At 38.9% G+C, this 24419-nt stretch overlaps 1 long non-coding RNA gene across 6 annotated transcripts in view; it reads right to left on the bottom strand.

Moving 5' to 3' along the window:
* LOC129649869 (uncharacterized) overlaps positions 1-24419 on the bottom strand; it is a 326398-nt gene that overhangs the window by 167480 nt on the left and 134499 nt on the right. For 2 of the 6 annotated variants that reach the window (XR_008713323.1, XR_008713324.1), the window contains one exon: positions 21735-21837. This is a non-coding gene — a long non-coding RNA (uncharacterized LOC129649869). Of the gene's footprint in view, positions 1-21734; positions 21838-22023; positions 22733-24419 lie in introns of those variants that run through there. The other 4 variants (XR_008713326.1, XR_008713329.1, XR_008713327.1 and 1 more) reach the window with 4 other exon arrangements.

Here is a 24419-nt window from a genome sequence, read left to right as displayed (position 1 = left end):
ACACGTGGAAATCACCACACACGTTCCATCTCCAACACCAGTGTCTGCTCCACTGTCTTCTCTTCCCAGGGTAGCAGAACATTTTCTGGATCCTAACCATTCTGTAGGACTTATACACCTCCACACTTTGGCTCATAAGCTTTTCCTTTCAGCTTTACACATCTCCACACCTCCTCTCCACCAATTACTTCTCGAGGCATACTTCACAATTACCTCTTTCAGATCTTGTCCCTCATTTCCCAAGCTGAACTTGATTCTCTGTACATTTTCCATTTCTTCTTTCTCAGTTATAAAACCTATCACACAGCCTTATGTATTGACTTGTCTGCCTATCTCTCTGTGTCTCCATGAGACTGTAGTTCCTTGATGTTTGACAACAAGTATTAGCAACCTGCTTTCATAAACTACATGGGATAGTGCTGTGATTACAGCAAGTGCCAATAAAGGCTTGGTGCATGCATGAGTCAACACAAAAGGAGGTGTTATCTACTGATTGATTGATCTGTTTATATTCCTTTTGTTGTGACTGACTTTCAAAGCAAGGATTAAAATAGAAAGACAGCTGAACCAAGGAGTGGGTATTTCTTCCTTACAGTTCATAGAGATAACCTTTGGGACTTTGAGGGATAAACAGTGCCCTACCAGACATTCTCAGTCTGAAAAATTCAGGTCTTGGGATTGGATTGAAGGGAATTCTTCTCGGGTCCTGAATATCAGAAGTATGTTAGAGCCATAATCCTTGTAAAGAACCAACTACATTCTTCTTTGAAGAAAATTCCCAGAACTGTGCATAGTTCAGTCATTTTCAATTCTGAGTTAAAGCTTAGAACTCTAGAAAACACAAGAGCCACGGGCCTTTTGCCAGGTAAAACCTAAAACCAGCAAGCAGAGTGAATGATCATGGAAGACATTTACATCTGTCTTCTTTGACCCAGAGGATCAGAATTTATTGTATGAAAGCCAGGGACATCTGAAGACAGAGTTTATTTGGAGGACCCAGGAGGTATGAAGTCCTTTAGAATCTGTATTCCCTGCCTAGCATGTGACTGATTAACTCATCACCACCTACCACATAAACACAACTAAGGCATTTCATGGAACAGAAGGTTCCCATAGAAAATGGGGAGTGGAGGCTGTCTTGCTGCATCAGTACCCATTTGGTGTGATAAATGAACACACTCGAAGAGTCCACCAGTTTCTCCTCTAACAAGACAAACAGCACCAATTCTACCAGCATTCTGCTTTAAACTATATCAAACATGAAAACAGGGGAAACAATCCCCCCAAGTCAGTTTTTTTTCAGGTATCACACAACCTCCCATTTGTGTTTGCTCAAGACCTTGGAGAATTTATCATTTGGGAGCATTATAAATATATGTTTAGGGCTCAGTTGCTTTCCGACTTCACCAAAATTTCCAGTAATAAGTGATTAAACCGTACTAGTGATTTGAACTTTCTAGGGGAAAAGAGCTATATGTTTGCATTAAAACTACTAAACCATTGCTAATAGCAAACAAATCACTACTTTGGATGCAAGAAATATTACTACTGAGTTTATCCTCCAAACTACAAAGAAGAATAGATGTGTTAATTTTCCAAGGATTCCTCCTATAATAATAGGGACTGATAGATGGTTTTACCAATTCAGTGACTAATAGAATTGTGATTATCATTACTAAAATGAAACATTTTTATTTACCCAATGTAGGACATGTTTCTCATCTCTTCTGAATTACTGATTTTCAAAGAGAAGTTTCTCCTCTAACACTTGCCTGTGCTGGGAATCCTTAAAAGCAAAAACAGGCAATGCCTTTGTTATAAACTTGACTTATGAGCCTCTTAAAACACGGAGATGCTTATATGCAGACTTTTCCACTTACCATAACTTCAAATTGCAACCAAGTCGTTCTGGGACAATGGCTAATATTTCTCAACTCATTTCTTCTCTAGGAAATTCTCTATAATCTATGAGTACCTTGTTCTCCTGTCTTTCTACTCCTGGGTTGTCCCAAAATCTTAATGTGTCTATAAGGCTTGAAATTTTCCATTAAAAAATTAATATGTAAAAAGTTGGGAAAAGTTATATTATTTGTAAAGTACCTTGAAAATATAAAAGATGCCTTACAGTTCCTGCAGCATAAAATCTTTAATGTTTTTTATCATAAAATTGTATGCAGTCTATAAATATGTTCTTTTTAGCTACATTTTTTTTTACCAGCTCAAGTATATTATTTAGAAAGAAAGTTCTTCTGATTTTAGTTTGTGAAAACAAGCTCTTTTCACTGAAGATTATTTGTGTTATCACAATATATGATTATGAAAAAATGTTTAATCTCAATATTTTTATAATCTTTAATCAAATTGTGTGTCATAAAGCTTGAACTCTTTCTGTTTTCTTGTCATTATGTATCTTGTCAAATGGCTTCATTTTTATACCTACAATAAAAAGAAGTACAAATTGTAAAATGCAACATCTATCTTGGTGAGCTGGAGGAAAATAGCTAGTAATTTGCTTGGTAAGTGAAGCAAAATATTAAATGATTTATTATCATATTTTATATTGTGCTGAGAATCTGTGATATAAATCCTACTATATTTGAATAATAATGGTGGACAAGTCACTTTCTATGACTTCTCTATCATAGTAAAGGAACCACGATTATCCTTCATTGATTCAAGAATGGTATCTATTTGTCACTTCTGACATGACAGAACTAAGTGATATGTGGATATAATAAGCTTCCTCTAACCATTTTCAATGTCTGTTTCAGGGAGGAGAAAAGGTGGGGGAAAAAAAATGCCAACAAATAGTAAGAACAGCAAAGAGAAGTTTGAAGGACTTAAAAAAAAAAAAAAAAAGAAGGGTAATGTACAAGGCACATGTATTTAAATGTGTATTTATAATATTCATGGAAAATGCCAAGGTTTTAGATAAAGAAACCTACAAACTTCAAAGTGTGAATAGATGTACATACATAGAGAAGACACACCTTGTTAGTGCCTGAGAAAGTCAAATATTGAAAATAAGGTCATTTATGACAAAACAGTTTAAAAGCTTAACTGGAAACTTACTTCTAAAAGTTTCAAAATATTTTGGGAAAAGTAAACCTTTGGATTAGCTAAAATAATTTTGAAAAAAGTGATGAGTTGAATTTCTCTATCAGGTAATGAATATACTATAAAGCTTTAGTTATAATAGCTGAGTTTGGAAATAAGGACAAAGCAACAGATCACCTGGGCAGAGTAAAAGAACTCCAATTTATCAAACCAGAATCTATCCATATCTATATCTTATATTTATATAAGCACTTGCTATCAATTTTATATAGAATGAAGGAAAGAATACCATGCCAAATATTTAGAATATTATTCAGTAAGTCTAGTACTGATTAACTCTATAAAAGGAAAAATGTTTAGATCTTCATTAAAGAGTTATTTGTGGAAAAATAAACCATAAGAATGGGCTTCCCAGGTAATGCTAGTGGTAAAGAATCTGCCTGCCAATGCAGGAGACACAAGAGAGGCAGGTTCAGTCCCTGGGTCGGGAAGATCCTCTGGAGGAGGAAAACGGCAACATACCCCAAAATTCTTGCCTGAAAAATTCCATGGACAAGAGGAGCCTGGTGAGCTACTGTCCATGGGTTTGCAAAGAGTCGGACACGACTGAGTGACTGAACACACACACACACACACACACACACACACACACACGCAAACCGTAAGGGTAGCGGAAGACACTAGAGCTGGGAAGGAACAGAGAGGAAGTAAATGTGTAGAAGGAAAAGTGGGCCCTCTACAGGGAACTCTGCTCAATGTTAGGTGGCAGCCTGGAGGGGAGGGGAGTTTGGTGGGGAATCGATGCATATAAGTGTGGATAAGTCCCTTTTCTGTCCACCTGAAACTATCACAACATTGTTAATCAACTAAGACTCTTGAGAGGCCCTTGGACTGCAAGGAGATCCAACCAGTCCATTCTGAAGGAGATCCGTCCTGGGTGTTCTTTGGAAGGACTGATGCTAAAGCTGAAACTCCAATACTTTGGCCACCGCATGCGAAGAGTTGACTCATTGGAAAAGACCCGGATGCTGGGAGGGACTGGGGGCAGGAGGAGAAGGGAACGACAGGGGATGAGATGGCTGGATGGCATCACCAACTCAATGGACATGAGTTTGGGTGAACTCCGGGAGCTGGTGATGGACAGGGAGGCCTGGCGTGCTGCGGTTCATGGGGTCGCAAAGAGTCAAACACAACTGAGCAACTGAATTGAACTGAACTGATACTTCAACATAAAACAAAAAGTTAAGAAAAAAACAAAGTGGGTTCTTAATTGCCTCCTTTGCCACAATTCAGTGGGCTCTTAATGAACTGGTCTAGATAGAAGTTTTAGAAACTTCTTTGAAGACCTAAGCTAAAACTAGACATTCCTCTTTCTGTTTATACTTAGAATTTGAAACACGGGTCAGGGGTAAGGCACAATGAATTTTAATAAAGCCTTCAAGTTAAGCCTTTCCTCTAGTTACAGTGCCTCAAGGAAAGTAATGGCAACAATGTGATCCTTTGTTAATAGCCTATTTCACTACCTAATTAGAAAAGTCACATATAAAAATAGTCCTATCTCCATACTCTTTCAATTGCATGTGTATTACACTAATTCCATTTAATTTATTTAAATCCAAAATATCAAAGATCATAGAGCATTTTTTAATCTATTTTGCAGTTCAGCCATAAAATAAATTATTGAAAGGTCAGCCTGGTGCTAGGTTTCATTAATTTAATTAAGAATTGCTTTTCCATTTACTATTGAGTGACTGAAATAATGCAACACTGGGTGATGTTTTATAATAATAGAATGCATTATAAGAGCCATAATTCAGTAACTAATGCTTATTCTATTATTCTCATTCTGGCCAGCTTCATTTCACTCCAAAGCGATGAAAATAATACCTGGCATTATTTTCATGACCCTCCATATACCAGCAGGTACACAAAACACAAGAATGAGGGAAATTTTTTTATTACCTTGAAAATACAGTTAAACATATTTGACTCTCAAATCAAAAGTTGTCCAATTCTTCTGAATTATCTAACTACAATACCTACTTAGCTCAAAGACCCTATATAAGACAAGTTATTATGCTATAATAGCTGTTCTCCTTAGAAATATAAGTATAAATGAGTATGCAAGTAATATAAGTACTTATAGGACTTAGAGAATTTTATCATTTTATGTTGATTCTATTTTTATGATTTCTTTAGGGTTGTTTCATCTCTCTGTCATTCAAAATGTATGACTGAAAAACGATTTGGGTTTCTGCTTAGTCATGCTGTCTTCCAGTTTAGAGGGACATTTGGGGAAGATTCTCTGCTCTTCTTCATCACAAATCTCAAGGCAGGAGTATATACTTTTTCACTCCAAGTCCTCTTCTTCCATACTCCCTTAAGCACTGTCCAATCAGGCTAATATGCCTATCATCTCCCAAAGCCACTCTTTTCAAGGTCATTAATAAGATTTCTGTTGTTAATCTAACAACCATGTCTCAACAATTACTTGAAGCTTAACAACATTTAAGAGTTCTTCTCTTCTCCTCCCCAATCCAATTTCTTATGTGAACTGCAGTCCTCTTCAGTGCCCTGTGAGGAACTCAGTGTGAAGACCAGCCCCAACCATGATGGAGATGCCAGAGGAAGGACACAGGCACACAGTACACAGATTCAACACACCTTATGGGCTCCACTGCTAGATCTCAGGACTTTGGCAGAAATCTATACACATTGGGTTGAATTTCCTTTCTACTCCTAGTCATCCTTCTTAAGAGCAGGATTCCCAAATCAAATTATTTATGCCAGGCTTCAACAGTACATGAACCATGAACTTCCAGATGTTCAAGCTGGACTTTGAAAAGGCAGAGGAACCAGAGATAAAATTGCCAACATCTGCTGGATCATCAAAAAAGCAAGAGAGTTCCAGAAAAACATCTATTTCTGCTTTATTGACTATGCCAAGCATTTGACTGTGTGGATCACAACAAACTGTGGAAAATTCTTCAAGAGATGGGAATACCAAACCACCTTACCTGCATCCTGAGAAATCTATATGCAGGTCAAAAAGCAACAGTTAGAACTGGACATGGAACGGACTGGTTCCAAATTGGGAAAGGAGTACATCAAGGCTATATATTGTCACCCTGCTTATTTAACTTCTATGCGCAATGCATCATGCAAAATGCTGGGTTAGATGAAGCACAAGCTGGAATCAAGATTGCCGGGAGAAATATCAATAACCTCCAGATACACAGATGCCACCACCCTTATGATAGAAAGTGAAGAAGAACTAAAGAGCTTCTTGATGAAAATGAAAGAGGAGAGTGGAAAAGTTGGCTTAAAACTCAACATTCAAAAAATCAAGATCATGGCATCTGGTCCCATCACTTAATGGCAAATAGATGAGGAAACAATAAAAACAGTGACAGACTTTATTTTGGGGGGGTGCTCCAAAATCACTGCAGATGGTGAAGCCATGAAATTAAGACACTTGCTCCTTGGGAGAAAAGCTATGACCAACCTAGACATCGTATTAAAAAGCAGAGACATTACTTTGCCAACAAAGGTCCATCTAGTCATGGCTATGGTTTTTCCAGTGGTCATGTATGGATGTGAGAGTTGGACTATAAAGAAAGCTGAGTGCTGAAGAATTGATGTTTTTAAACTGTGGTGTTGGAGAAGACTCTTGAGAGTCCCTTGGACTGCAGGAGATCCAACCAGTCAATCCTAAAGGACATCAGTCCTGAATATTCATTGGAAGGACTGATGCTGAAGCTGACGCTCCAATACTTTGGCCACCTGATGCTAAGAACTGACTCATTTGAAAAGACCTTGATGCTGGGCAAGATTGAAGGCAGGAGAAGAAGACAACACAGGATGAGATGGTTGGATGGCATCCCCTGCAGAAGGGAAAGGCTACCCACTCCAGTATTCTGGCCTGGAGAATTCAATGGACTGCATAGTCCATGGAGTAGCAAAGAATCAGACACAACTGAGCAACTTTCACTTCACTTTACAACCACTTTTAGGAAAAGTCTGGCAATTTCCTATCCCATTAAACATTCTCTTACCTTTTGACCTGACTCTACTTCAGGCATATAAATAAAATAAATGAAAACATATGCTCATGAAAATGTTTATACAAGAGTGTTTATAGCAGATTAATTCATAATAGCCCAAACTGGAAATATCATAGCGGAAGAGTGAATAAACAAACAGTGGTATATTCTTATCATGTAATATCACTCAACTGAAAAAGCAACAAACCACCAAAGCACTCACAACACAGACGGATCTCGGAAGATACACGTCTGTACCTTTCAACGTATGTAAATTTTGCCTAAAAAAACTGTAAGACAAATACAGAGGCAACAATGATAAGAGACAAAACAAGAAAGACCAAAGATCTAGATAATCCTTTAAATCAATCTTAGTTTTGATTTCTCTACTGAACTATCCTGAAACTTCGAAGAGTGTAATTAAACCTCCATTTACAGTTTCATGCACTTTTAAAAAAGGACAAAAACAAAACTCTAGATTCCTTATTTGGTCAAAACAGGAATAAACCACCTTAAAAATTTAAAATAGCAGAATCTGAACCATTGCTTCTGCATATAGAATTAAAAGTGGAGAAGGATGGCTAAGTAGGAGGGAATGATTAATTTTCTCAGTGAAGACTTTCATATTACTGCATATATTTTGTACTTAGGGATAAAGGAGGAAAAATTACAAAACAAAGTTGAAACAGAAGTATCATTTTCCTAACTTGAATTACCAGTCAATACACATAATTTCTATATTATGGCATCTGTAGCTTTATTTGGTCACCTGATAATTGTCATGAAACAGCCCTCCTTTCTTCACCTGGCACTCACATCCCAACCTCTTTTAATTATAACTGTATTTATGTATTAACATAAGGAATATTGAATTCGTGGTATTCAAAGTCTTTCATATTCTAAAGTTCAAATCTGAAATCCTAGCATTATGGTTAGGAAATATTGTTTGCTACAGTTCAAGTAGCATATTTCCATTATATTTCTTTTAATTTTTGCCATGTTTTGATTTGCTTCAGATTCATACCATGCCTTTCTTGTACACTTTTTATTGACCCCTACTCCCCATTCACTATTGATGATTGATATTTTTTGTTGTTATGGGGCAGAAGAATCACATGACTTCCCACCATATCTCTGATGTCACCCAATCTCTTAATCATTTTGTTTTTCTGTACTAATTGAAACTTTTCCCTTCTTATTTGGAATAACACTTTGGAATACAATTTTTTTTTGTCCCTCCTGGAGGTTGTCATCCTATACTTCTTGCCCTCCATTTGTTTACTGCATTATCAAGATGTCAAATCTCTCAGTTGTCTCCTCCATAGTTAAAAACATCCTCCTCTCCCCCGGCCCCAGAGGCCTCCACCCTCAGCTTCAGGCTGGGCTCCTAGGTCAGGTGCACAGCTACTATTCTCAGGCTCCTTCTCAAACAGCTGTGTTTGGTTGATCCACTATTTACCATAGCTCATGTCTTTCTCATCTGGAGAGTCTTTCCGTATTTTCAGTTCAGTTCAGTTTAGTCACACAGTCGTGTTTGACTCTTTGCGACCCCATGGACTATGGCATGCCAGGCTTCCCATCCATCCCCAACCCCTGCAGCCTGCTCAGACTCATGTCCATCAAATTGGTGATGCCATCCAACCATCTTATCCTCTGCAGTCCCCTTCTCTTCCTGCCTTCAATCTTACCCTGAGGGTCTTTTCAAAAGAGTCAGTTCTTTGCATCAGGTGGCCATAGTATTGGAGTTTCAGCTTCAGCATCAGTCCTTCCAATGAATATTCAGGACTGATGTCCTTTAGGATTGACTGGTTGGATCTCCTTGCAGTGCAAGGGACTCTCAAGAGTCTTCTCCAACACCACAGTTCAAAAGCATCAATTCTTCAGCGCTCAGCTTTCACATCCATACATGACTACTGGAAAAACCATAGGTTTGACTAAATGGACCTTTGTTGGCAAAGTAATGTCTCTGCTTTTGAATATGCTGTCTAGGTTGGTCATAACTTTTCTTCCAAGAGAAAGCGTCTTTTAATTTCATGGCTGCAGTCACCATCTGCAGTAATTTTGGAGCCCCCAAAAATAAAGTCTGTCACTGTTTCCATTGTTTCCCCATCTATTTTCCATCTGATGGAATCAGATACCATGATCTTTGTTTTTTGAGAGTTGAATTTTAAGTCAACTTTTTCACTCTCCTCTTTCACTTTCAACAAAAGGCCCTTTAGTCTTTCTTCGCTTTCTGCCATAAGGGTGGTGTCATCTGCATATCTGAGGTTATTGATATTTCTCCTGGCAATCTTGATTCCAGCTGTGCTTCTTCCAGCCCAGCGTTTCTCATGATGTACTCTGCATATAAGTTAAATAAGCAGGATGACAATATACAGCCTTGACTTACTCCTTTCCCAATATGGAACCAGCCTGTTGTTCCATGTCCAGTTCTAACTGTTGCTTCTTGACCTGCACACAGATTTCTCAGGGGGCAGGTCAGGTGATCAGGTATTCCCATCTCTTGAAGAATTTTCCACAGTCTGTTGTGATACACACAGTCAAAGGCTTTGGCATAGTCAATAAAGCAGAAGTGGATGTTTTTCTGGAACTCTCTTGCTTTTTCTATGATCCAGTGATGATGGAAATTTGATCCTCTGCCTTTTCTAAATCCATCTTGAACATCTGGAAGTTCACAGTTCATGTATTGCTGAACCCTGACTTGGAGAATTTTGAGCTTTACTTTGCTAGTGTGTGAGATGAGTGCAATTGTGAGGTAGTTTGAGCATTCTTTGGCATTCCCTTTCTTTGGGATTGGAATGAAAACTGACCTTTTCCAGTCCTGTGGCCACTGATAAATTTTCCAAATTTGCTGGCATATCGAGTGCAGCACTTTCACAGAATCATCTTTCAGGATCTGAAATAGCTCAAATGGAATTCCATCACCTCCACTAGCTTTATTCGAAGTGATGCTTCCTAAGGCCCATTTGACTTCGCATTCTAGGATGTCTGGCTCTAGTCCAGTGATCACACCATCATGGTTATTTGAGTCATGAAGATCTTTTTTGTACAGTTCTTCTGTGTATTCCTGCCACCTCTTCTTAATATCTCCTGCTTCTGTTAGGTCCATACCATTTCTGTCATTTATTGTGCCTCATTTTACTAAAACTCAAAACCCAAGGAAGAGTGTGTAGGAGGTAAACATTCTGAGTACTTTAACGCATGTGTATCTTTAATTTTACGTTCATTCATAACTAATAATTTGACTGGCCTAGGTACTCTGTGTTTAAAATTATTTAAACCTACATCTTTAAAAGCGTTTCTACTTCATCATCTGCTAGTGGTACTGATGACATGCCCAAACTAGATGTGTCTTCTTGTGTGTATTATTTTCTTTTATGAAAGCTTTTTAGCATTCTTGATTTCCTAAATTTAAATAGTTGACTTCCAAAGACTTCTCACAGATATCTATGTTTACCCCTTTTTTCATGAAGAGGCCTTCCCTCATGTAGAGAGAAACATGTGTTTCCCTCAGTTCTAGAAATTTAGTTTAAAATTCCATCCTCTGAGGCATGTTTCCACACCACTTTGTCAGCACTCTCCTGGAAATCTGATCAGTTGAAAGCTAAACAAAGTCCTGCTGACACCTTGATTTTGTCATGCTGAGACCCATGTTGGATTTGTAACCACAGAACTGTAAGATAATACATTTATATTATTCTAAATCTCTAACTTTGTGGTCATTTGATACAGCAATAATAGAAAACTAAACAGATTTTAGTACTGAGAGTAGAGTGCTACCGTAATAAATACCTTAAAATATGGAAGTGGCTTTAGACTTGGGCAGTGGGCAGAGGCTAGATGAATTTTGAGGAGCGTGATAGGAAAAGTCTAGAGCATTTTGAATATACCAAGAGCACAAAAGTGGATAAAAAATGATGCTGCTACACTGAGAGTAGCACTGACATGTATACACTACCATGTGCAAAATATATAGCTAGTGGGAAGCTGCCATAGAGCGCAGGGAGCTCAGCTCGGTGCTCGGTGATGATCCAGGCAGGAGGGATGGAGGCACAGAGGGAGGAGATGTATATACATGTAACTCACTCATGCGCTGTACAGCAGAGACTAACACAACACTGCAAAGCGTTTGAACTCCAATTTAAAAGAACAATGGGGAAAAAAACTGATGCTGCCAGTAAGGACTCAGGAGGAAGTGAGGAGCAGGGTAGAAGAAACATCCCTTCAGAGAACATGTAAATCATGAGCATATTGCCAGTAGAAATATTACAGATATTAAAGGTGCCTCTAGTGAGAACTTAGAAGGAAATTAGAATCATATCAATCAGTTCTTTTATTATTTCTTTTCATGAGTAGAATTTAATGCATGCAATGGTATTCTATGGGTAGAATATTCATGCATTCCTGAATTCTTCTAAGTTATTAATTGAAAGGTATTAGGAGAAAGCCTTGAGGAGAGCATGGCAACCCACTCCAGGAATCTTGCCTGGAGAAGCCCATGGAAAGAGGAACCTGGTGGGCTATAGTTAATGGGGTCATAAAGACTCAGACGTGACAGAGCATGAAGGGGAGAAAGAAATTTTTTTAAATTCTGCTTCCTCTAGGTCACTTTTTATGTTTACCTTGTTCTTTTATTATTTTGCCTACCTTCCTCAAAGGTCTGGGAGAGGGAATTCTTGTTACATAGTGGCAGACAGTTTAGGAGAACTGTGTTCTATCATCATATAGAAAGCACAAGCTGTAAGTGATAAACTTAGATATTTCACTGAGGAGATTCCAACCAAGGCGTTGAAGGTATGAATGGTTTTCTTCTTGCTGGTCCTCATAAAATGCGGGAGGAAAGATTTACGTTCAGATAGAACTTTTAAACAAAAAGAACCAGGATTTTGATACTTTGGGAAATTATTATTCTATCTCAGATTGTAAAAGATGTGAAAGTAAAGAGATCATTCTCAGGAAATTATGCTCCAAAGAAGAAAGAAAAAAACCCTGAGGGTGTCACTGAATATCGTTTCACTAACAACTTAGAAAAAAATTAGTAAGTCAGGGTATTGAGATACTTAAAAGATTAAGCATGTGACTCATAGATGCCGTCAGCAAGCTAAGCAGAAGCCAGGAATAGAGACGGGAATAACCAGGCGAGATGTGTGAAGCAGGAGGCTCTTGCCCAGTGAGGTGAATCCCAAGATATACATGAGACAGCTACAAAGTTCTTGAGAACGTTAACCATCATGACACTGCCAGCTTTGACTGAAAGGGTTAGATGCTTTTTAATAAATAAAATTTAATAAAAAAATTTTTTAATAAAAAGGTGCTTTTTATTATCACTAAAAATAATACAGCGCCATTTGTTCCAAAACCTGTTTATTAATTGACCTATATCTTCAGATCCAGGTTCAGTATTTTTGGCACAGCTGCTCTCAAGGTGGTATTGTGTATTTCCATCATAACGAACATATCGCTTAATTATCTCTTCTGTGTGTTACATCATTAGCAATTGACGATTTTTGCCTAATCCATTAATTCCGTAGGAGTTGCAAAGCAGTGTGACAATCCAAATCTATCATTTCTTCTTCACTTACTAGTTTTATTACTTATTGCTGCTAAAATATAACTTTCAAAAACATAAAATAATGACTCTCATCAAATTTAGCATAAACACACATCTAGGATTTTACTCAACTCATTAATGAGGAAAACAGTAAGATAAAAAGAGCAGTTCCAAGTACACTTTTGAGGGGCTATAGATTCATTTTCAGTTTAATAAAGAAATGTTAGAGTCAGTTTGCTAGATTATATACTAAACTGGTAGGTATCTTACTTTAGGGGTTATCTTTTCCACTGGACAGAAACAATTTGTTTATCTACTAGACAAAAATCTACAGAACATGTAACTTCAGTAAGGCTGGGATCTTTAATCAACAGCATTAGCATTGCTCAGTTTCATTTATCTTTTGAAAAGATAAACTTCCCCTCAGCGACTCTGGTCACTGAGAGATATGTGCGTGAGTGCACGCTAAGTCGCTTCAGTCATGTCTGACTCTTTGCGATCCCATGGACTGTAGTCTGCCAGGCTCCTCTGTCCATGGGATTCTCTAGGAAAGACCACTGGAGTAAGTTGCTGTGCCCTCCTCCAGGGGATCTTCCTGACCCAGGGATTGAACCTTCATCTCTTAGGTCTCTTGTATTGGTAGGAAGGTTCTTTACCATTAGTGCCACTTAGGAAGCCCACCGAGAGATACACTATATTAACAGACAGGGCAAAACCTCGGTTATTTCCCTCTTTTCACCTCTGTTCAGAACAATGAGCTTTTCAAAATATATATCATCATGAACTCATGGATTTTAGCATTTGACATGTTTCAGCCCATTGTAATTATTATCCTTTTTATTTTCTATTTTATGTTTTAATTGGTGGAAAATTGCTTTACAATTTTGTGTTGGTTTCTGCTATACAATGACATGAGAGAGTCATACTTATACACACACACACATACACATATACACACACACACATACACACATATATCCCTTTCCACCTGAGCCTCCCTCTCCTCCCCCAACTCCACCCCTTTAGGTCATTACAGAGCACCAAGGTGGGCTCCTTGTGTTATTTAGCAGATTCCCACTGTTTTACATATGATAGAAAGGTGTTGCTATGAGCTGTGAAAGACGCCGGGATTCTTGGCCTCTGGAGGACAGGATTTCAATCGGGGCCAGTGATGAGGTTTGATAGCTCAGAGCTTTTGTGTAATAAAGTTTTATTAAAGTAAAAGAGATAGAGAAAGCTTCTGACATAGACATCAGAAGGGGGCAGAAAGAGTGCGCCCTTGCTAGTGAAAGGTTGTTGTTGAATTACGTGAAGACACCGGGATTCTTGGCCCCTGGAGGAGAAGAATTCAATCCGGGGCCAGAGACGACTCAGAGCTTTTGTGTAATAAGGTTTTATTAAAGTATAAAGGAGATAGAGAAAGCTTCTGACATAGGCGTCAGAAGGGGGCAGAAAGAGTACCCGCTTGCTACTGTTAACAATGAAGCTATATAATCCAAAGAATGTCTGGAGGTTGTAAAGACCTCATCAGACCTACTCCCATAATTTACATTTTAAGATAACACTGTCCTCAGGCAGGATACATCCTTGTAAAGACCAGGTCTACTCCCATAATTTACATTTTAAGATAACAGAAGGTTTAATCCAGAGACTGTCTTTAGGCAGGATACATTATTGTTATATAATCCTAAGGAATGTGGAGAAAGAAAAAAAGTTTGTCCTTTCTTCCTCCTTGAGAATTCCAGACCCCTCTCTCCTTGGGGACCCCCAGACTCCTTATCAACCTGCCTAGGAACTGATTCTCTCACTAGTTTTTAGCAATGAGTTAAATGCCTATTAGCAAGCTGCTCAACAGAGAGAAGAAACGCCTCAAAACTGAGAGTGGCAACAGACACCTCACCCACAACGCGCATTTTGAGATGGCGTTGGCACAACGTGAGTCATTCCAGGCCATAACACAATTGACATGGATCTTGAAGAAAGGCAGATTTCCAAGCAACATAGTTTCATTAATATAGCTTAAGAAAAACATTTCCATAAGAAAAATGCATTGGTTAGCTCAAGGTCTGAGAAAACTTAAGTTCAGGGGGAACCAGATGTCGTCATGGCAACACAGGATTTTAAAAGAAATCTCCTTTAAATTTTGTATAGAGAAGGAAAAAAACAAAAAACAAAAACGGCTGACCCTTGCAGTCTATTTCCTCTGCTTGGGGACCCCTAGCCTTCCTGCCTGTTACCCCCTCACTACTTCCTCTATTCGTCCCACCATCACCTTCCCTTAGGGTGTCCACAAGTCCGCTCTTCACTAGGTTCATCAGTACCATTCTTCTAGATTCCATTTGTATGCATTAATATACAATATTTGCTTTTCTCTTCCTGACTTCATTCTGTATAAGAGGTTCTAGGTTCATCCACCTCCCCCTACTTATTTAACTCTCTACCTTCTTAAATAAAGGGAAGCATGCTGAATATATTTTTGAAAGATTAAAAAAGAAAAATTTTGCTGGTAAGAGAGATCATCTAAATCTTTAGCATGCTTGTGAAAACCATAATTCTAGGGAGAAGTGAGTATCATGTAGAACATAAAGGTTTATGAAAAGAATAATCAGAAAATCTCAGGTCTCCTCTGAAATTTCACAGTAAAATGAAATGCAGTTCAAGTGTGGTCCTAGAAAATTGTATCCTTAATGCCTGAAATGAATTGAATCAAAACCTTCACATAGGACTATTAATATCGATTTTTTGATTAGTCATCTTGGCATATGTGTACAAATTAAGACTGGTGTCAGTCAGTAAATATAAATCTCCTTTTATATATTACATGATTCCTGTGAACTTTCTGATTCAAATCCCCTTGGGAAGAAATTTGCTAATCTAGTATTGAATTAGGTTTTGAGGCCAATCTTTCACACAGCAATAGCTCATTCTGCAGAATAATCTAATTATAAAAGTGTGACACACGTGAGCATTTTTGTAATGATTAATGAGTAACTTCATAAAAAGTGAGATTTTTCCAATGAACTGAAATATTGGAATTATAATAATGTATCATATCAAAAAATAATGTATCAACTAAAACTCAAGAAAATAAGCTCATTGAATTATTTTTACTTAATCACTAAATTAATCACTAGCTATTTTTAAAGACAAAAGATATGGAGAGTTAAGAATTTTAAGACATAACAAAGTAGCCTATGGCTGCCCTCCTTACCTGAAATTCTCCCTTAAATTATTTATGATAGCTATAAATATGTTTCCCAACAGGTGAGCTCCAAGTTCTCCTTATTCTTCACTATTTAGGTTATTGAGGATGGGCTGAAAAGCAGCACCTCCTTCCCCTTCATACCATTAAATTCATGAACTTGTCCTGTAAAAGTCACTGAATATTGTGTTTTTCCCCCTAATTCAGATGCTTCTACTTCTTTAGGGTAAATAACTTTTTTTAAATTGGAGGATAATTGTTTTACAATGTTGTGTTGGTTTCTACCATACAACAACATGAATCAGCCATAAGCATACATATATGTCCCCTCCCTCTCGAGATTTCCTCCCACTCCCAACCCCACTCCAGACTGTCTCAGGGCACTGGATTGAGCTCCCCGTGTTACATAGCAACTTTAGAGTAAATAACTTTTAACTTTCTGACACTAGAATCCGTAAGGGCTTATCATATAGATGGACACTGTAGGATGCTAAGAAGTAGTCACATTTGTATCTTCACATCTTAAATACAAGCTGTCTTATGAAGCTGTCACAACTAGACAAATATCTCTTTGTGCTATCTGTAACTTATGTATCAAAAATATTTACATATATATATCAGATCAGATCAGAGCAGTCGCTCAGTCGTGTCTGACTCTTTGCGACACCATGAATCCCAGCACACCAGGCCTCCCTGTCCATCACCAACTCCCAGAGTTCACCCAAACCCACGTCCATTGAGTCAGTGATGCCATCCAGCCATCTCATCCTGTCATCCTCTTCTCCTCCTGCCCCCAATCCCTCCCAGCATCAGGGTCTTTTCCAATGAGTCAACTCTTTGCATGAGGTGGCCAAAGTACTGGAGTTTCAGCTTTAGCATCATTCCTTCCAAAGAAATCCCAGGGCTGATCTCCTTCAGAATGGACTGGTTGGATCTCCCTGCAGTCCAAGGGACTGTCAAGAGTCTTCTCCAACACCACAGTTCAAAAGCATCAATTCTTCGGCGCTCAGCCTTCTTCACAGTCTAACTCTCACATCCATACATGACCACTGGAAAAACCATAGCCTTGACTAGACAGACCTTTGTTGGCAAAGTAATGTCTCTGCTTTTCAATATGCTATCTAGGTTGGTCATAACTTTCCTTCCAAGGAGTAAGCGTCTTTTAATTTCATGGCTGCAGTCACCATCTGCAGTGATTTTGGAGCCCAGAAAAATAAAGTCTGACACTGTTTCCACTGTTAACCCATCTATTTCCCATGAAGTGGTGGGACCAGATGCCATGATCTTCGTTTTCTGAATGTTGAGCTTTAAGCCAACTTTTTCACTCTCCACTTTCACTTTTATCAAGAGGCTTTTGAGTTCCTCTTCACTTTCTGCCATAAGGGTGGTGTCATCTGCATATCTGAGGTTATTGATATTTCTCCCAGCAATCTTGATTCCAGCTTGTGTTTCTTCCAGCCCAGCGTTTCTCATGATGTACTCTGCATATAAGTTAAATAAACAAGGTGACAATATAAAGCCTTGATGAAGTCCTTTTCCTATTTGGAACCAGTCTGTTGTTCCATGTCCAGTTCTAACTGTTGCTTCCTGAACTGCATACAAATTTCTCAAGAGGCAGCTCAGGTGGTCTGGTATTCCCATCTCTTTAAGAATTTTCCACAGTTTCTTGTGATCCACACAGTCAAAGGCTTTGGCATAGTCAATAAAGCAGAAATACATATACATATATTTTTAAATTTAATACTCCACACTGAAAGTCAGCCAGCATCAGTTTCCCAAAACCTTACAAGCAGTCTTTCTTACTCATTCTCACTGCATAGTTTCTTTACTTAGATTCCAGAATATAACAATCTTTCCGAATGCCTTTTACCTACTGTGTAATTGCATTTCACTCTCCTTTTCAGATTTTTCCTCATTTATTCTAATTATTAGGCTGCGCCAAGACCCAGATTCTTATTAGATCTCAGTCCCTTACTGATCTCACCCATATCAAGGTGTAATAACCATCTCTCCACATACGACTTCCAGTTTTCTATCTCTAGTTCAGTTTTCTCCCTTGAACTTCAAGAGAGTATATCCAAAGTCAACTCCATTATTTGAGTTCCTCAGGCCAAAAATCTAGGCATTACCTAGATGTTTTTACACTTCACCCTACATTGCACTCATTAGTAAATCCAGGAGATTCTGATGTCTACACATCTCCATAATTCAACCACATTTCACCACTTTCACTGCTATCACCCTGGATCAGAGCACCATGCTATGTCCCCAGAACATGGCATGTCCCCTCTCTGGTGCATCAGGCAATTCCAGGCAGAAAACAGATGGCAAACACGAACAGTTAAGGAGGACATAACAAAGGAGCTATTCACACAGGTATGAGCAGACATTGGGCTTCCCTGGTGGCTCAGCAGTGAAGAATCTGCCTATAGTGCAGGAGATGCGGGTTCAATCCCTGGGCTGGAAAGATCCCCTGGAGGAGGAAATGACAACCCACTCCAGAATTCTTGCCTGGGAAATCCCATGGACAGAGGAGCCCGAAGGGCTAAAGTCTATGAGGTTGCAAAGAGTCAGACATGACTAAAGTGACTGAGTACACATGCAGGCATGAGCAGATGTTAGAAAATCAACAAGGGATAACGCGATATCCCCATGTTAGCTCTGGCAGGAAGATATCACAACCTTCAAGCTTAGAAGTTGTTACAGGAAGTCATACACGCAGCTAATGCAGAGGACCACTGGCAAGAACCAGGCCCTGAGGGATGGAGAGGGGAGTAATAAAGATGTAAATTTTACTTACCTCCCATTCTCCCCTGTAGATGTCTCTCCTTAGTTGACCCCAATGCAAGACAGACTCAGAGAAGCCACTTAGGAGTTAATATATGCCATACATGTCACTCTTGCACAGAGCAGGAAGAGAGGGGAGCATGATCTCTAGCATCATTCCTCCTCACTCTTGCCCTTGTTCCATTATTATTATTATTGCCCTAAGAACACAGCCAGAGAATTTTTATTAAAATGCAACACAGACCTTGTCGGATGGCTGCCCCAAGGTCCCAGTGATTTTCTCTCTCCATCAAACCATAAAAATCTACAAAGCCCCACCTCCAAAACTCCTACTTTGAAGGCCACCTCTTATTCTTCTCTGAGGCAATTTTCTTGAGCAATACCATTCTCCTGCTGGTTTCTTGGCTATTTCCAGCACACACATGCTTTAGGGACTTCGCTGTTTTCTTTCTTCTGCTTGAGCTCTTTTCCTTCAATATTCTGTGTGACTCACTTCGGATTTTATGCACACGTCTCCCTCTTTGCAAGGTCTTTCCTGGCCATTTGTCTAACTTATACTGGCCATCTCAAGTCCCAGCTCACTTTTCTCCATACAAAAATTCTATTTTCTATTCTATTTCTACCTTTTAGAATATTTTATGTTATATGTAAACTTAAATATTTTATTTAATGTAAGATCCATGAGGATGGGGACTGTTTTCTTCTCTGCTTCCCTGATGTTCTCCCAGTGCCTAGATCAGTGCTAAAACAAAACAGATCCTCAATAAATACTAATCTAATGAACAAGTAAAAACAATGAAGAATACAACCCTTATTTTCCCAAGTATTTTCTTATCATAAAATATTTGAAATCCTGTGAATGCTGCAGGGTGTTCCATTTTCAATTGGTTTTATACCTGTGCTTAAAAACTAACAACCCATGCATTCTCTACTCTACTTGGCTGTTTGTGATTACTAGGAAAGGCAGCGTATGCAACAGAGCAGCCTATTTCGTAATCATAGTCAGATATTTAAGTACAAAGTACCAAGAGAAGGAATGGTTGCCCTCGCTTTACAGTTTCAATTAGTAGTCACAACATTTGTTGTACCCTTAGGAAGGGGAACAGACCTATAGCTATTTAAATTCAGAGTATACAGCTAACAGTAAACTGCAGAAAAGCCTATTTGATGTGGGCGGTAATATAAAGAATTAATGGGGAAAAATGTGTTCTAGCACTTCAAACATTATCATATACTCTGGGGACTTTCACACTCTTTCTGCAGCAAAATCAAAAGTAAATTGCAATGACTGGCACTTTGCTCTGTCTCTGTTTAGCAAACTGCTTTGCCTCTTCTTTAGAAGATGATCATGACATTTGTTTATCTTCAAAATGCTATATAATAAATTCTACTTAAAGTTATTTCAATTAAAAAATATGAGTGATGATGACCTAAACATGGTATTTAGGCAAAGATAAAATCCTTTCTGCTTTGCTTTTTCCATATGTGCCGGGGTCCAGCCCCGGCTGATCCAGGGTCTTCGAAGGAGAGATGGCTAGGCGACCTATTCAAATGTTAATTAGATATAATAAAGAGGAATAGAATGAGGATAGCTCAGTAGGAAAATTCAGTGGAGAAAAGAAGCTGAGTGGCTTGGTTTACGCGGAAAATCAATATAACCCGTGACACCAGGTTAGCTCTGACCACGGAGGCCGCAGGCGCCCTCTCGAATAGCGGAAGGTGCCCCACCTTAGACACCTTCTCGAGTGGGTCTTAGAAGCCCAGGCAAATAAATGGTCGCAGAGGACATCCACGCTCCAGATGGACACTCAGCTAGAAGTTAAAGGGAAGAATGACATGGGGAGACCAAGCGTTGGTGAGCAAGGCCCATAGCTTTATTTTCAACAGGGGCTTTTATACCCTAAGTTACACATAGAGGACAATAGGGGATGCAAAATCAGCAGTCTTTGATGCTTATCAAAAACCAGGGTTTCTTTCCTGCAGATTTATCGTATACAAATGGTTTAGGTGATTTACATCATCTTCTGGCCAGAGGCCTATTAACATTTTATGACTCTTGACAAGGACTTATCAACAAAGACTTATTTTCTCTAAGAGTAATTATTTTAAGGTTTGGCGCCATCCTCCGAAGATAAGATTACGTTCCTATAGGGTGGATGTGTAATGGGTTTACAAAGGAAAGAATTTACTACCTTAAGGGTCTAAAGTTACTAACACCAAGGCCACTACTTATTTTTTCTACATACCAACTATATTAATTAATGCACATTCAAGGATACAATTCAAGGGATGTGAAAACTTGGCAACAAACATTGGCTCATCAATGAAATCTTTTACTAGTTTTATTCTGACAGTTTCTAATTCTCTGAGAGGCTCTAAGCTATTTGAATATCTTAAGCTTCCCGTGCCTCTGGAGGCTGGGAGACTGTAAACAATCGTATGCATAGCTGTAGGTGTCCGGGTAAACTTGTCAGGCGAGTTAGAGAGCCATCTGAGGGGTTTGGATTTAAACACTCCTAATTGCCCAGGAACTTTATTAATTGGAGCTATAAGTTAACTCTTTGACAGAGAGAGTGAGATGGTGGTGGGGGACAGCCCCCAGTAAAGTCAGAGGTGAGAGCACAAAGCAATAAAGTAGGCAGACTCTGGTTTTTGGGGGGTAGATGCTCGAGAATATCCGGGGGCACTCCCGAGGCTCGATCCCGCCTTTGCGTATGCTGAGCCCCCTTCCTCATGACCTTTGTCACGAGTGGAATGTCTCTCGCCGGCTCCCGGCACATATGCATAATATTAATTAAAAAAAAACATGAAAAGAGAGATCAGATTAGATATCCTCAAATACTATCAGGGTAGAGTAGAATATTTTGGCAAATAATCTTATTTTGAAAATACATCTAAATTTGAAAATATGATTGTAATTAAAAATAAAGTGTGCTTATATATTGAAAATAGCCAAGTTTTAAATATATGTGTCAATTATTAAAGCAAAAAGTTTAGAAGAGACATTTCATCTATGGAAAAAGCTACACGACTTAGTATTCCTTTATCAAGTAATCAGACACAGGCTTTTAAAACTAACAGGGTTTATACTTACTTGTTTCTGATAAATCCATCTTAATTATTCATTTCCTATCTCCTCTCCTCCTGCTTATTAGTGTAGTCCACCTCTTTGATCTCGAAGTAGAGCTTCTTAAGTCCTGAAAGTGGAGAAGCAGAAAACACTCCATACATTTCTAAATCGCTGAAGGTAAAAGTTGAAATGAAAAACTCAAAATGAATCTGCTACGTAACATACAGAAAATACCAGGCAGTAGTTAAGATTAGACTACTTATTTGAATATATACACTAATTAACTGAGAAACACCAAAGCTAAAGAACTTACCAGTCATTTCAAGGTCAAACACACAACACCTTAGAGAATATAAAAATTGAAGATCTTCATGAGAGCTAAATCACAATCTTACTGTGAAACACATGCATGAAAATATTTGTTGGGTGATCAGAGTATCAAAGTTTTATAAGTTAAAATAAATTCAAGACATATGAACTTTAACCTGAGAAGAAAAAGCTGAATAAAGAAAATCTACTCAGAATTCAAACGTTCGTTGACATTCAACTCTTCTTAAGATTACTGTTGTCTTTCTCTCTTCCCGGGGTAGCTGTTCAGTTGTTAGAACTCTGCCCAAGTTCTTTTCTCACTTCACCTCACTAACTCCCAGCAGAGAGAAATCAATGTCATTTCAAGAATGTTCCCAAGTTTCTTCCTTTTTGGCTACTGATTCAAGTTGATCTTGACCTCTCTCTTAAGTGTTTCAGTGCAGTAATTTTAGGTTAGGAATGCTGGTTTGCACCCCGCTTTTACCACTTATAGCTTCAGTACTGTTTCTTCATCTGACAGAAGAGTGCTGTTATCAGGTTTCAATGCAGAGCACGTGTAGTGAATCTCACACGTAGTTTGTGCTCTTATCAGTTCAAAGATTTGAGCTGTGGAATGAGAATCCCATGAATCTCAGGTCTCAGGCAACAGTCTTCACTCAAGATTAGTGAAGTACACGTGTGACTTGCCTCTGGGCAACCTCAGGCAATGAGTTGCCACTTCCCACGAGTTCCATTTTCACACTGGGACGTGCTTTAGATTCAGTTAACAGTTCAGCATTACCTATGTACATGATCAACTCAGCTCAGAGAAAACTGTCTAGTTTGGGAATTCATTAGGTTTTATAGCAGGCTCATCACTCAGGTGACTTGCATTCTCCCGTCTGCTATGTCCTGAAGGAATGAGCTGCAACCCAGTGTGTACCCCTAGCTAGCCTCCTGGGTGCTCCCAGCTCTTCCTAGTGCCCCCGTCACCTGAGACTCTCTGTGTTTCTTTTCCTAAGTTCCCAAACTCAATATCCACACCTAGTGGCAGATCCTCTGATTATTGCCACCTGACCCAAGGGGGAGAGGCCTGGAGGAGGTGTGGACCCATCGGATGTTCTACGGCAGGATAGCAGCCCAAAGGCACCGGTTCCAGGTTTCTGCCATCACCACATCTCAATCACTTGGGGATGGCACCCACATTCTGAACCAGCTTTCCCCTTGCCACAAATTCAGAGTTGTTTCCCTCTTCAAACAATGTCACGTGTGTTTCAGAAATTTCTCACAGCTTGATCACAATCAAAGGCAATCTTGATTTTTCAGTTTGATTATTTATTTACAGATACAGCGTTGGGTCGCACCCCACAGGCCTATAAACCTTGTAACTGCTTCAGCCCACAAGAACGAGTTGTGAGCCTGGAGATGGCGACAGACATCAACAGTTTATTGGAGAAGGAATTTCACTAGTCTTAAGCGAAGTACTGGCACAACATCCCACTAGGGATGGCAGTTAGCTCACAAGACACAATAGCAATCATTGCTACTGGGGGAGAAGAAGGCTACCATTTATAGGGGAAATCGATGCCAGATTCTCTCATCAGTTACCAGGAAAACCAGGGGCTGGGGCAGGGGGCAAGCTTGTTGTTGGTGGTGGAGGTTTTGTCACTAAGTCATCTCCAACTCTTTTGTGATGCCATGTAGCCTGCCAGGCTTCTCTGTCCATGGGATTTCCCAGGCAAGAATACTGGAGTGGGTTGCCATGCCCTTCTCCAAGGGATCTTCCCAACCAATGGATCAAACCCAGGTCTCTTGCATTGCAGGCAGATTCTTTACTGGCTGAGCCACCAGGGAAGCATGAAGCTTGTAGGTAGTTACTGATTAAGCCCTAAAATTAAGAGGGTTGGCCAGTCATGTGAATGAAGCAGGAACTTCTCAAGCAGGTGATGTACAGAGAGCAAGAGAACAGCCATCTTGATTGGCCTGACCATACATGCAAATACATATATAGATATAGGTGAAATGGGAAAACATTTTTACTAGCTGGCAGGAAGACTATACTATAAAAATATTTAAATCTACTGGGCTTAACAAGATGCCAAGCCTATGGAAAGATCTTATATATAGTTAACTGAAAATAAGTGAAATAATCTTAAATGTAACCCAATTAATAAAACAGAAAATATTTTTAAGGGTGGTTTATAATAAGGATTTTAATTTCAGTAGAATGTTAAATACTAATCAAAGTTCCTATATCTCTAGATTATAACCAGTTTTTTCTCAAAGCAGGATAGACTTTAAAGGGCCATGATAACACAAAGAATTTTTAGTGATGTATTGTGATAGAGAAATAATATCAGAGAAAGTAAGAATATCATCGGAAGCAATCTGACAGAGCACAGACATTTACAGGCATGGCTA

The sequence above is a fragment of the Bubalus kerabau genome, chromosome 4 (assembly GCF_029407905.1).
Source record: "Bubalus kerabau isolate K-KA32 ecotype Philippines breed swamp buffalo chromosome 4, PCC_UOA_SB_1v2, whole genome shotgun sequence".
Classification (NCBI taxonomy): domain Eukaryota; kingdom Metazoa; phylum Chordata; class Mammalia; order Artiodactyla; family Bovidae; genus Bubalus; species Bubalus kerabau.
Note: the sequence above shows the minus strand (reverse complement) of the source record. Positions and strands in the feature narration are given on the sequence as shown.